Source organism: Dermochelys coriacea, chromosome 1 (assembly GCF_009764565.3).
Source record: "Dermochelys coriacea isolate rDerCor1 chromosome 1, rDerCor1.pri.v4, whole genome shotgun sequence".
Taxonomy (NCBI): domain Eukaryota; kingdom Metazoa; phylum Chordata; order Testudines; family Dermochelyidae; genus Dermochelys; species Dermochelys coriacea.
Genome location: NC_050068.2, coordinates 326,123,076 through 326,137,517, shown reverse-complemented (window position 1 = coordinate 326,137,517; position 14,442 = coordinate 326,123,076).

Here is a 14,442-nt window from a genome sequence, read left to right as displayed (position 1 = left end):
GGGTGTCCTGATGGGTTGACTTGAATGCTGGGGCGATAGGGGGCGGTGGAGGGAGGATAGCAGCCCCTGGTAGGTCGGGACGGGTAAACACAAAGGCCGCTCTCTGGGTGTCATCTGTTGGCAAGGGGAAGTAGACAGCCCCAGGGGCGGCAATAACATCTTGGGATGTGGACGGGATAGGGACAGGGGCAGGGGCAAGGTTAGAGATGAGATTTTGGGTGGGGAGAGGGCTCTCAGTGATGTCGGGCGCAGGCTTTATGTTGGATTTGGCAGTCACGGCATCAGGGGGTGGACTCTCTTCTGTTATGCCCTCTCCCAGGAAGGAGGTCAAATGCTCCTTACCAATGACGGTTGCCCCTGGTGGCTCAGGTCCTGGCCGCGTGGCCCTGGCCATCGCCTCAACAGGTTCGGTGGCTTTCAGTGGGGTGCCCTCTGCAGCCGGGTTTATGGAGGAATCCAGGGGCCCCTCGGAGGTGGGAGCGGAAGCAACGGTTAGGGGGAGGGAGGATGGGGAAAGGGAGACTGGAGTGAAGTCACTTATATCGAGGCCCGCTGGCATAGGGTCATCCTCCCCCTGGGTGACCGGGGTCAGACCCACGGCCTTGATCTCCTCGTATATTGATGGGAGATCAGTTTCCGCCACCCCGGGATTCTCCCCGCTGCCACCTGACGCGACTGTTGCCTCGGGGCACACTGAAGTTTCAGATGGTGCCTCGGGGGCCTCAGAGGGGAGGGACTCCCGTGGAGGGGAGATGCCACCTTCCAGTGCTGCTACGTCTTGCCCAGCCGGCACCGGTGGATGGAACACACCCGTGGGTAAAGCAGAAGGCTCGGCATCAGTACCTCCTTTCCTGGTCTTCCGGGGGGCCTCCGCATCAGATGGGAGGAGCGGAGCTCGAGCCTTCTGCTTGCCCCACTTCCCCTGGACTAGGGCCCAGCCCTCCATGGCATCATCCGGGGGCTGACTAGCGGGGGTTGTGTGAGGGGGCAGAGGCGATGGCTCAGGGAGTCCAGGGGTAACGGTGGGGCAGCACAAGGGAGGGAAGATTCCCCTTGGGGCGGGCCCTCTCCCAGGCCTGGCCGTGGCTCTGCCACACCCTCCTCCACAGGCCCCGCCAGATTGCAAACAGAGGCGGCGGGGCTCTCCCACTCGTCTGGGCATAGTTGGGGAGGTGCCCCTTGGGCCCGAGCAGGAGTAATGGTGGACTGGGAAGGAGGAGAGGTGGTTTCGGGCGCCGGGCAGCCAGGGGTGCCGTCGATGATGGGACCGGTGCCCTGCCGGGGCTCGGGGGTCCTGGATGCCCCTCCTTGCCAGGCCAAGGGGCTGTCCCTCCGAACGTGCCCCATCGCCCGGCAGAGGTAGCACCGGGCCTCCCCCGTGGAATAATGCACCCAGTAATGGGCCCCCTGGTAGGGGACTAGGAAGGACCCCTCCAGCGCCTCTCCGTCACGCGCCGCCAGCGGCAGTTGAAGCTGCACTTGCCGGCAGAACGAGAGGATGTGACGGAGGACGGGGTCTTTGCAGCCCAACGGGAGAGGGCTGATGACAGAGATGGGCTTCCCCAAGTAGAAAGGGCGGGTAACAGGGTGGCATTGGGGAGAAAGGGAGGGACGGAGGTCAGGACCAGGCGGACGCCCAGGTCCTCTAGCGGCTCTAAGGGGACAAAAACACCCCCCACCGCCAGGCCCTTCTCCACAGCCTCCTGGGCGGCGGCCTCCCATGTTAAGAAGAAGACGACCTTGCCATACATTTTGGAGGCCGCCACAATGGCCGTGGACCCCACCTCCCTCGCTAACGCCCGCACATAGGTCTCCACGTGGGGCGAGGTGGGCACCAGGATGCAACGGACGCCGTGCTTCCTGGTCATGGTGGGAAAGGGGCCCCGGCCGCTATAGATGGTAGCGGAGGCGGTGGGCTGGAGAGATGACGTAGCGGCAGGCGGGGGGGCTGCCGCCACCTGGGCATACGCCCTGGTGGCCAGGGGAGGGACACCCGCAGAGCTGGTGGAGGGAACAGCGGGGAGGGACGCCCTAGCTGGCCGTGGGGCCGGGGCATTGGAGACAGGCCCTGCCATGGAGGGCCTGGTCTTCTTAGCAGGGCCCTTCCCTTTCTTCTTCCCCTGGCCCTTCCCGCCGGCTGGGGGGGCTCCCCCTGAATCCTAGGGGGTGAGAGACGTGGCAGCAGTGGAGGTCACCCCCGTGCCCGTCGCTGCTGGTGCCCCAGCAGGGGGGGTGGCAGATGGTTCGGCAGCGGAGGTAGAAGCTTGGGGGGGTGACGGAGGGGTAGGCGGGGGAGGGGTAGCTGGGGCTGCTGGAGGGGTCCCACCCGTCTCATCCCCCGCCAGGATGAACAAGGAGGGAAGGGGGGACACCAGAAGGAGGAGGGGAGAGGGGAAGCAGGTCGACCACTCCTCCCCGCTAGGCTGCAGGCAAGGGAGGAGGGCGCTAAAAGGGGGGGGCTGGACGGGGGCAATTAGGGGTTAGGGTCAGTCACCAACACAAGGTGGAATTCCGGCTCCTCTTGGTGCACTAGGGGAGGGGGGGGATACAACAACATTCGGGGTGCAGTGAAAGGGGTTGCAACTAAAATGGGGAATTGCACAAGCGCATGGGAGGGGGCATGGGCACACGGAGCGAGGGGCTAAGCGGTCTGGAGGTAGAACAGGGAAACCAAAGGGCTAGCTTCAGAGGCTGGGGCGGGGCAAACAAACAAAGGCTGCAAAAGGAAATGGGCGGGGCAGGCAAAGAAACTGAAGCTAGTAAGGGGGGCTGGGGCAAAAGAGGGGGCAGAGCTACAAGTGGCAAATGGGGCAGGTAGTAAAGGACAAAGCTGGGGTGTAGGCAGTCCGGGGGGGCGCATGTGCCCATGTGAACTTGCACAAGTCTTTTTTTAAGCTGGCTGCTGCTTCTGGCCCAAAGGGTGGAAATAGGGCGTGGCAAGCCAAGCAATCAGCTGAGTCCAGAGGCAGGAGCTGAGGCAGATGGTATACAGCCAGTGGGGGTGGTGGAGGGGGCAGCGGTGGTGGTAGTAGTGGTGGAGGTTGGGGGGCCACACAGATGGATTGGGGGCAGCTCCACGCCACATCCCCTGTGTCCCTGGCAACACAGTCAAGACCCCCACCACAAGAGCACAGTTTGAAAATTACTCAGTCTTAGGCCCCCTCCATGGTGGTTTGCAAAGTCTCTAGGTGCTCCCCCACTTGCAGATGGTCCTCTTCTTCTCCTCCTCGGGCTTCAGCAGCTCCAGGCAGCAGACTCCACAGCAGCAGTAGCAGCTCCAGGAACTCCAGGTGGTGATCCAGGCAGGCAGAAAGGACCCCTCTCAGGTGGTGGTGGTGTCCACAACAGCAGTGGTTGGGGTCCCTCACTCCTCCTCTCTGGGAAGTGGGCTAGCAGCCCCCCCCGGGGCTGCAGTTGGAGTAGTAGCAGCACCCGAGAGTGGGGGGTCCAGCAACCAGGTAGCAGAGAACAGGGGCAGGGTGTGTGGCCCAGCCATGGGAGCAGCTAGAGCAGCAGGGAGAGCTTAGGGCCTAGCAGCAGGAGTAGCAGCTTCCCACCTCCCTCCACACTAGAAGGCTTTGGAAGAGCAGTCTTATTGGGATCCGGGAAGTGGGCGGGCAAAGCCCGTCCACTGCTAAAGGATCCCCCCCAGCCTAAAAGGGGGATCCACAGGACCTAGATACCCAAAAAATTCCGGGGGACAACTAATAAAATAACAGGGACAGGAGTGCGGTCAAAGGGTCAAACGAAGGAGTCAGCAGTGTGCCCTTGTTGCCAAGAAGGCCAATGGCATTTTGGGTTGTATAAGTAGGGGCATAGCGAGCAGATCGAGGGACGTGATCGTTCCCCTCTATTCGACACTGGTGAGGCCTCATCTGGAGTACTGTGTCCAGTTTTGGGCCCCACACTACAGGAAGGATGTGGATAAATTGGAAAGAGTACAACGAAGGGCAACGAAAATGATTAGGGGTCTAGAGCACATGACTTATGAGGAGAGGCTGAGGGAGCTGGGATTGTTTAGTCTGCAGAAGAGAAGAATGAGGGGGGATTTGATAGCTGCTTTCAACTACCTGAAAGGGGGTTTCAAAGAGGATGGCTCTAGACTGTTCTCAATGGTAGCAGATGACAGAACGAGGAGTAATGGTCTCAAGTTGCAATGGGGGAGGTTTAGATTGGATATTAGGAAAAACTTTTTCACTAAGAGGGTGGTGAAACACTGGAATGCGTTACCTAGGGAGGTGGTAGAATCTCCTTCCTTAGAGGTTTTTAAGGTCAGGCTTGACAAAGCCCTGGCTGGGATGATTTAACTGGGACTTGGTCCTGCTTTGAGCAGGGGGTTGGACTAGATGACCTTCTGGGGTCCCTTCCAACCCTGATATTCTATGATTCTATGAAGGGAACCGGACGGGGACACCGAGCAGAGAACCCCGGACAGCGCCCACTGCTCCTCAAAGGCGTCAAGGGAGTTTGGAAGAGCAGTGGTAGGGAGAGAGATTCGCTCCAGGCTAAACAAATCCCTGCTACCAGGATCAGTGAAATGGCAGCTGCTCCAGGTCAATTAAGACACCTGGGGCCAACTAAGAACTTTCCAGAAGGCAGGGAGAAGGCTAGGTTGATTGGGACACCTGAAGCCATTCAGGGGCTGGCTGAAACTAGTTAAAAGGCTCCCAGTTAGTCAGGTGGATGTGCATGTCAGGAGCTGTGGGAGGAAGTTGCGCTGTTGGAGAGACAGAGTAGTATATACCATATCAGGCACAAGGAAGGAGGCCCTCAAGTAAGGGTGAAGTGGAGCTTGAGAAAGTGAGGGCTGCTGTGGGGGAAGTAGCCCAGGGAATTGTACATGTCATGTTTCTAAAAGATCAGCTACCATAGCTGATACTATTAGGGTCCCTGGGCTGGAGCCTGGAGTAGAGGGTGGGCCGAGGCTCTCCCCCCTGCCACCTTTGCCCCCTGTTTAATCAATGAGACTGGGAGACAACAAAGACTGTGCAAGGAAGGATAACTTCTCCTCACCTCCCTCGCTGGCTTATGATGAAAATGGCTCAGTAGACCGTGACCCTTGTCTCTAGAGAGAGAAGGATTACGTGGAGGGCCACAGTGAGCCTCTGAGGGTAGCAAAATCCGCCAGGAAATGCAGGACCCACGGAGGCAAGGACAGAGCTTTGTCACACCACCTTATAGTCCATTCATCCAATCCATACTTTTTTAACTTGCTGGCAAGAATACTGTGAGAGATCGTATCAAAAGCTTTTATAAAGTCAAGATATATCATGTCCACTGCTTTTTCCATATCTACAGAGCCAGTTATCTCATCATAGAAGGCAATCAGGTTGGTCAGTGATGACTTGCCCTTGGTGAATCCATGTTGACTGTTCCTGATCACCTTCCTCTACTCCAAGTGCTTCAAAATGGATTCCTTGAGGATCTGCTCCATGATTTTCCTGGGGACTGAGGTGAGGCTCCAGTCTGCAGTTCCCCTGATTCTCCTTCATATAAAGTGCAAGGAACATGCATGTTTCATCACAGCACAACTACTTTAACTCTGAACAAGGGTGTAACTGGACTCCACCACCCAAGCACTGGCTTGTGGCTAGGAGTGGCTCTGCAGAACTCTGCCTCAGTTTTCCATCTCACAGGGTTCCTCAGTCACTCACCATCTCAGTCCAAAGTAATTAGAATGCTCCTCTCTTGGGGTCCAAATTATTTAGTCTTTATACGCAGTCCCTCCAGTCCCTACCCCCAGTTCAGCATCTCTCTCCTTGAATCAGAAGCCCCAAGCACACCTTCACAGGAGTGGGTTCATAGATCCCAAGGCCAGAAGGGACCACTGTGGCCATCTAATCCAGTGATTCTCAACCTGTGGCCTGTGGGCTGCTTGCAGCCCAATCAGCACACAGCTGCAGCCCATATGACCACCTCAGGGCCATAAAGGTAGTATTGGATATGGCCCACATAACAGATTGTGGGCTGCACATAGGGGCTGACTTGTTTTTGCCAGTGGGTGCTTTTGAAGAGATGTGTGTGTTTGAGGGGGGCACTCTGCCAGTTTTGGGGGAGGCTATTTTCAGAATATTTATTCACTTCTTTCATATTCTAGTTGTTGAATGTGTCTATCATTGGTATCTTTACTATGTTAATAATTCATTCAATGGTTATGAACTACATAATTACATTATCATGAATTACAGTATATTAAAATCATTGCAATCACCTACAAGCTGTTTACACTAATATCTCAGTTTAAAGACATTATGTCTTACTGTAGCTTTCTGGATGAAACTATCAGCAATCTTATTTACATTAGGTTCTCTGGTATTGTTCTGATGTACGTTAAGGACAACTACGTTATTCACTTGCGTCTGTACCACTGATGACTAGAGATAATTTTTAAGTCTTCTGAAGCTGGAGAATGAGTTCAGGATGATACAGGCACAGTGAGAAGGATACCTGTGAATTTGCAGTACTCTGGAAACATAGTGCTTCCAGGTTACAGAGTAGCAGCCGTGTTAGTCTGTATTCTGTGTTAGTCTGCAAAAAAGAAAAGGAGTACTTGTGGCACCTTAGAGGCTAACAAATTTATTTGAGCATAAGCTTTCATGAGCTACAAAAATGACTCCAAGATCTTTCTTGATGAGTAACAGCTAATTTAGGCACCATCATTTTGTATGTATACTTGGGATTAAATTCTGCCAGGTACAATACTTTGCATTTAACATTGAATTTCATTTGCCATTTTGTTGCCAAGTCACCCAGTTTTGTGAGATCCTTTTGTAACTCTTTGCAGTCTGTTCTGGACTTAACGATCTTGAGTAATTTTGTATCATCTGCAAACTTTGCCACCTTAGTTTACCCTTTTTTGCAGATCATTTATGAATATGTTGAACAGCCCAGTACAAGCCCCACTATTTACTTCTCTCCATTCTGAAAATGGACCATTTATCCCTACCCTTTGTTTCCTATCTTTTAACTGGAGTGCCTGGGAATGCTTTCAGGATCATCTAAGGATTCTTAATTTAATTTAATGACAAGCCTTTTGTTATCTTAATCACCCTGCCTAGTCTGTTCATAAACAAACTCCCTGCCCCAAGGGCAGAATTTGTTAGCAGCACAGAACTCATCATATTCCACACTCAAGCTCTGAGTTCCGTATGTTGAGCACCCACTATTTTTTTCCCCCATAGGTGCTTGAGCCCTGGAGCACCCACAGAGCATATGAGATCCACAATGGTAAATAGGTTGAGAACCACTGATCTAATCTAACACGTGTGTAACACAGGCCATGGAAGTTCTCCAAAATAATTCCTAGACCATATCTTTTAGAAAAATATCAGATCCAGATTTAAAACTTGACAAGGATGGAAAATCCACCATGACCCTTAATAAATTGCTCTAATTACAATTTATGTCTTATTTCCAGTCTGAATTCATCTAGCTTAGTGCGGCCCACAGTGTAGTTATGTGGGCCGCATCCAAAACTACCTGTATGGCCCTGTGGATGTCACATGGCCCGCAGGCGTGTGCTGATTGGGCCGCAAGAGGCCCAAGGGCCGCAGGTTGAGAAACACTGGTTAACTTCCAGCCTTCGGAAGTTGTACCCTTTTCTAGTAGACTGAAGAGCCCATTATTAAATATTTGTTTCTATACAAAAAGAAAAGGAATACTTGTGGCACCTTAGAGACTAACAAATTTAAGGTGCCACAAGTACTCCTTTTCTTTTTGCGAATACAGACTGACACGGTTGCTATTCTGAAACCTGTTTCTATACAGGTACTGATAGATTGTAACCAAGTCACCCCTTAACTTTCTCTTTGTTAAACTAAATAGATTGAGCTTTTTGAGTCGGTCACTATAAGGCATGTTTTCTAATCCTTGAATGATTCTCATGTCTCTTCCTGAACCCTCTTCAATTTATCAACATCCTTTTTAAACTGCAGGCACCAGAACTGGACACAGTATTCCAGCAGTGATTGCACCAGTGTCACACAAAGCAAAAAATCCTCTGTACTCCAGAATCGCATTAGTTCTTTTGGCCAAGTGTCACACTGGGAGCTCATTTTCAGCTAATCATCCACCACAACCCCCAAATCTTTTTCAGAGTTTCTGCTTCCCAGGATAAACTCTTTAATCCTGTAATTATGGCTACATTCTTTGTTCCTAGATATATACATTTACCCATATGAAAATGCATACTGTTTGATTGTGCCCAGTTTACCAAGCAATCCAGATCACTCTTCATTATTTACCACTCCCCCAATATTTTTTTCATCTGCAAAATTTATTGGTGATGATTTTATGTTTTCTTCCAGGTCATTGATAAAAATGTTAAATAGCGTGGGGCCAAGAATCTATCCATCAGATCTACTAGAAATAAACCCACTGGATGATGATTCCCCATTTACAAGTATATTTTGAGACCTGTTAGCCAGTTTTTAATTGATTTAATGTATGCCATGTTAATTTTAGATCATTCTAATTTTGTAATCAAGATGTCATACCTTACAGAAGTCTATTACATCAATACTAATACCTTTACTAAACAAACTTTTAATTTCAATAAAAAAAATACCAAGTTAGTTTGATAGGATCTATTTTCCATAAACCCATGTTTATTTGTATTAATTACAATACCGTAATTCTTTATTGATCAAGTCCCATATCAGTTGCTCCATTATCTTGCCCAGGATTGATATCAGGCTGATAGGCCTATAATTACCATGGTCATTCTGTTTACCTTTTAAAAAAACTGGCACGACATTAGCTTTCTTTTGGAACTTTGCTAATGTTTTAAGACTTTTTGAATGTCAACATTAATGGTCAAGCAAGCTCCTCAGGCAGCTCTTTTAAAACTCTGTAAGCCAAGAAATCTGCTGATTTTAAAAATCTGACTTCAGTAGCTACCGTATAACATCCTCCAGAGATACTAGTGAAATGGAAAGAGTTTTATCACCATACGATGGACAATATCATCTATATTTTCCCTAAATGCAGAAAGAAATATTTATTGAACACTTCTGCCTTTTCTGCATTATTGCTGATAATTCTATCATTTCAGTCTAGTAATGGACTGATACCATTGTCAGGATTCTTTTTGTTCCTATATATTCAGAAAATTCCTTCTTATTGTCCTTTACTCTGCTGCCCATAGATTTTTTCCTTGTGTCCCAGGCTTCCCTTATCAATTTTCTACAATTCCTAGCTTCTGATTTATATTCATTACTATCAATTTCCCCTTTCTCCCATTTGTTTTTATATAATATTATAACTGGGTGCTCCAGGGCGGGAGCTCCCCCGCTGGCAGCCCCACTGGGCAGGACAGGAAGAGGCGGCGTGGCGGTAGGGGCTTTGGTGGAGTGGGGGGGTGTCTAGCACTCCCCAGGTAGAGGGGAAGTCAATGCGTATGATTGTGGTTCCTGGGAAGCCAGCCAGCTCTGCAACAAATTGACCTTTGTGGGGAAGAGAGGACCTACTTTGTTATCTAAGAAAAGTATGGTAACCGTTAATAAATGTAAGTCCTAGTTTGCATTTTATGATGTTTTGTAGTATAATCATTTGTTTCTATCACTCTCTCATTTCCAGTGGAATCTCTATTCTTTCTTAAATAAACTTTGTTTCATTATGAACTGTGTGTGTTATACAGAAGCAGTATATTGCTCCTTTGGGAGCAGACAATCTGGGATTTCCATGAGTAGCTAGCATGAAGGGCTGGATATCATAGGGGAAAGCTTCAAGGGGACTTGGGGACTGGGTTGCACCTCTTGTTAACTTGCAAAAGAAAGACAGGGCTGGTATAGCTGGGAGGCAACTACTTCACTGGCTGAAAGGTTGGTGGTGTGAGGGAGCTAACACTCAACTACCTCAAACAAGACTCCCTCACACTGGAGGCAGGAGTAACAAGTTTATTCACAATGCTGGGTGTCATAAGATCCATCAAAGAGTCCCCTGACTTCCTCCATGGAGCTGGGTTCTGTTCCTTTACTCCCTACAGGAGCCAGTCTCACTCCCTGCAGCACTCATCTGCAACTGCTTTTTCAGTCCAGCTACAGCTTCCCAGCCTTGTCCTGCCTGCTAATCCCATCCCTCCTACCTAGAGTGTTACCAGCTCCCATTTGAGTGCTCTCTCCCAGGGGTCTCACCTTTCCTCTTTTATCTCCCCCAGACCTTGCCTGAGTTAATCACATGACCTAATTACCCACCTGGAGAGGTGAACAGATCTTGTCAGCTGAGCAAGTGGGAGGGGCAAAGTCCTTGTGATTTGTACTGGCTAGATATACAAATATTGGCTAGAAATACAAAGCTAGCTAGTGAGAGATCCTAGAGAAAGTGACCCCTGGTAACATGGCACAGGAGTAGGCATCTTAATTAGTTGTTAGTGCACTAACATAGAGAGATACTGTTAAATAACCTAGTCACAGAACAAAAATCCTAGTTAAACTATGGAAATAGAGGACCCAGCACCAACGCTGACACAAGAACAAATGAATATAAAGTGGTCATCAACAAGTTAGGTTAGAAATTAGAAGGTTTCTAATCAGCAGAGGGGTGAGGTTCTGGAATAGCTGTCCAAGGGGAATAATAGGGGCAAGAAAATTTAACTTGTTCCGAGACTGAGCTTGATATATTTATGAAGGGGATTGTATGATGAGACTCCCTACAATGGCACATGACCCATTTGCTTTTAGCAAATATGTCCAACAGCTGGAGATGGAACACTAGATGAGGAGGGCTGTTAATTACTACAGAGAATTCCCAAGCGTCTTTTCCACATGCTCAGGGTCTGATGGACAGATTTGTAGTTGGGAAGGAATTTTCCCCTAGGTCAGATTGGCAGAGAGCTTGGGGTTTTTTTTGCCTTCCTCTGCAGTGTAGGGCACAGGTCATTTGCTGGTTTGAACTAGAGTAGTGATTCTCAAACTGTGGGTCACAACCCCAAAGTGGGTTCTGACCCCATTTTAATATGGTCACAGGACTGATATTAGACTCACTGCAGTCTTGGGCTGAAGCTAAAGCCCAAGGACTTCAGCTCAGGGCAACGGAGCTCAGGCATCAGCTTCTGCCCCCACTCGCCAGGGTCATGAGGTAATTTTTGTTGTCAGAAGTACGGATGTAAATATCATTTAAAAAGTGAACCAGTTAAATGATTAAGATTATATCGTTTAACTGGTTAACTGAGGTTGCTCCGACCGACCTGGTGCAGCCAGGGCTGGAAACCCTCTGGTTGGCTGGCTGTTGCAGCCACGGCTGGGGTCCTTTCAGCTGGCCAGCAGGCACAGCTGGGGCCACTATGGCCCACCTGGGGCTGGGCTTCTCTGGCTGGCTGGCCTGGCATGGCTGAGGTCCCTCCAGCTGGCTGGGCCAGCACGGCCAGGTCTGCACCGGCTGGCAGACAGGGGGTTAATGGTTAAGGTCAGTTTACCGGTAAGCCTAATGCTTACCGATTAACCGGTTAACCTTTTACATCCCCAGTCAGAAGGGGGTCACAGTGCAATGAAGTTTGAGAACTGCTGAACTAGAGTAAATGGTGGGCTCTCTGTAACTTGAAGTCTTTAAATCAAGCTTTGAGGATTTCATTAGCTCAGCCAAAGATTATGGGATTACAGGAGTGGGTGGGTGAGGATCTTTGGTTTGCAATGTGCAGGAGGTCAGACTAGATGATCATAATGGTTCCTTCTGGCCTTATAGTCTAAGAGTATGTCTATACTTGCCAGTAGATCAGCACTGCTGCAATCGATGCAGCAAGTGCCGATTTAGTGGGTCTGGTGAAGATGGTGAAGAGTACTCTCCCATCGATTTATGTACTCCACCTCCCAGAGAAGGGTAAGGGAAGTCGACGGGAGATGCTCCCCCGTCGACACAGCATAGCGTAGCCACCACAGTAAGTGGATCTAACAAGGTCAACTTCAGTTATGTTATTCATGTAACTGAAGTTGCGTAAGTTAGATCAATTTACTGCGGTAGCGTAGACCAGCCTTTAGAGTTGTCTAATGAGAGTGGGAGTTACTCAGTTTACTGCAGTAGAGTGCAGAATGTACAACTACTTGCCTTGTGTCTATGTGCCATAATATGCACCTGGGGTGAAATTTATCCCTCTGTAGAGGACCAGCACAAGGCCTATATACCACTCATGTTCAACATAAGCCCTACTTTGAGGGGGTAAAGTGGTGTACAGGTCTCGTGCTGGTCCACTACAGAGGAGGGAATTTCATAATCATTGCCTGCAGTTTGTGATCTACAGCACCTTGCAGCCACAGCTATTGAACTATAGGAGCAGAGGGGAGTTAAATTATATATATATAGACAGAATATTGTAGAATCTGCATTGGCTGTTCATTCTTCCTGTTGAAGAAACCAGTCCCATGATGGGAGGGAACCAAGCTGGAATTGACAGACAAACTCCCTTATGTAGGACTTGCCCTCCAATGCAAGTAGAGGAAGCTGATAATTTCTCATGCATTGAAGGTGTCACTCCTGGAATGGTGTTGCAGGAAGATGCAGACAGGCTGTGGTGATATTGGATTTGATCATTAAAAATATTGATAGTCTGAGTATGTGGTAATCATGAGAACTGTTCAGTGACTTAGCTATTGAGTGCAAAGGTAGTTGGATCTCAGAAGACATCTAGAAAAACTTCTGGTGACTGCTATGGAGGACTCAGGCCTGGTCTGCACAAAGTTATATTAGTAATTAGTACATAAACTATTTCAATTAGGGCTATGAGTTTTACATAATAATTAGGCCAGTACAATCCTCAATATAGATACAGTTACACTGGTTCAAAGGTGCATTATATCTGGGTAACTTATTCCCATAAGGGAAGGGGAATAAGTTATACTGGTACATGTACATCTGTAGTGCTGCACCTGCACAAGGAAAGTTATATTGCTTTAACTATACTTGTATTATTAACAATAATAATAGAAATCTGATGAGATTCAACAAGGACAAGTGCAGAGTCCTGCATTTAGGATGGAAGACTCCCATGCACTGCTACAGACTAGGGACTGAATAGCTAGGCAGCAGTTCTGCAGAAAAGGACCTATGGGTTACAGTGGACGAGAAGCTGGATATGAGTCAACAGTGTGCTCTTGTTGTCAAGAAGGCCAATGGCATTTTGGGTTGTATAAGTAGAGGCATTACCAGCAGATCGAGGGATGTGATCATTCCCCTCTATTCAAATTGGTGAGGCTCATCTGGAGTACTGGGTACAGTTTTGGGCCCCACACTACAAGAAGAGTGTGAAAAAATTGGAAAGTGTCCAGCAGAGGGCAACAAAAATGATTAGGGGACTAATGGAACATATGACTTACGAGGAGAGGCTGAGGGAACTGGGATTGTTTAGCCTGCGGAAGAGAAGAATGAGGGGGGATTTGATAGCTGCCTTCAACTATCTGAAAGGGGGTTCTAAAGAGGATGGATCTAGACTGTTCTGAGTGGTACCAGATGACAGAACAAGGAGTAATGGTCTCAAGTTGCAGTGGGGGAGGTTTAGGTTGGATATTAGGAAAAACTTTTTAACTATGAGGGTGGTGAAGTATTGGAATGCGTTTCCTAGAGAGGTGGTAGAATCTCTTTCCTTTGAGGTTTTTAAGGTCCGGTTTGACAAAGCCCTGGCTCGGATGATTTAGTTGGGGATTGGGCCTGCTTTGAGCAGGGGATTGGACTAGATGACCTGAGGTCCCTTCCAACCCTGATATTCTATGAAAGCTATACAACTTTTGTGTGTAGGCAAGCCCGCAATGTTTGTACTATGTACTGATAGCTATGACATACAGAGGTGCAGGAGTAATGACCTGGGAGCTAAATTTAAATTACTGCAAAAAAGTCTTAAGTCACACATGAGTCAAACAGAAACATTTGCTAGGGTTACAAAACAAAAGTTTCTGTATCCCTTAAAAAATAGGACAGAAGTCACAGCTGTACTGGAGGAGGGACAGGCTCAAGCCACAAAGATTCATGTTTATAAACTTACTAAGGTGTCAGACAAACTAGTCCAACTGAGGTATCAGACAAACTAGAATTAAAGATGGGCACATGACCAAAAATAATCACTACAAGTATCTAAATACCAAATCATAATACAAATATAAATATAGCAGTAGGGCTATATTGGTGGCCTTCAGATCACAAGCAGGCTATTGAGTGCATAATATTGAGAGAAATCAAAAAGGCATCTAAATCTAATAAACCAGTAATTACCCATATATAATCTGGTCAAATACCACAGAGGGTGTAGGGAAGCAATTTCTCAACACCTCAAACAGTTACATCTTGCAACAGCTAGTTCTAGAAGATAGTAATCAGAGTAGCAGCCGTGTTAGTCTGTATTTGCAAAAAGAAAAGGAGTACCCGTGGCACCTTAGAGACTAACAAATTTATTAGAGCATAAGCTTTCCTGAATGCATCCGATGAAGTGAGCTGTAGCTCACGAAAGCTTATGCTCTAATA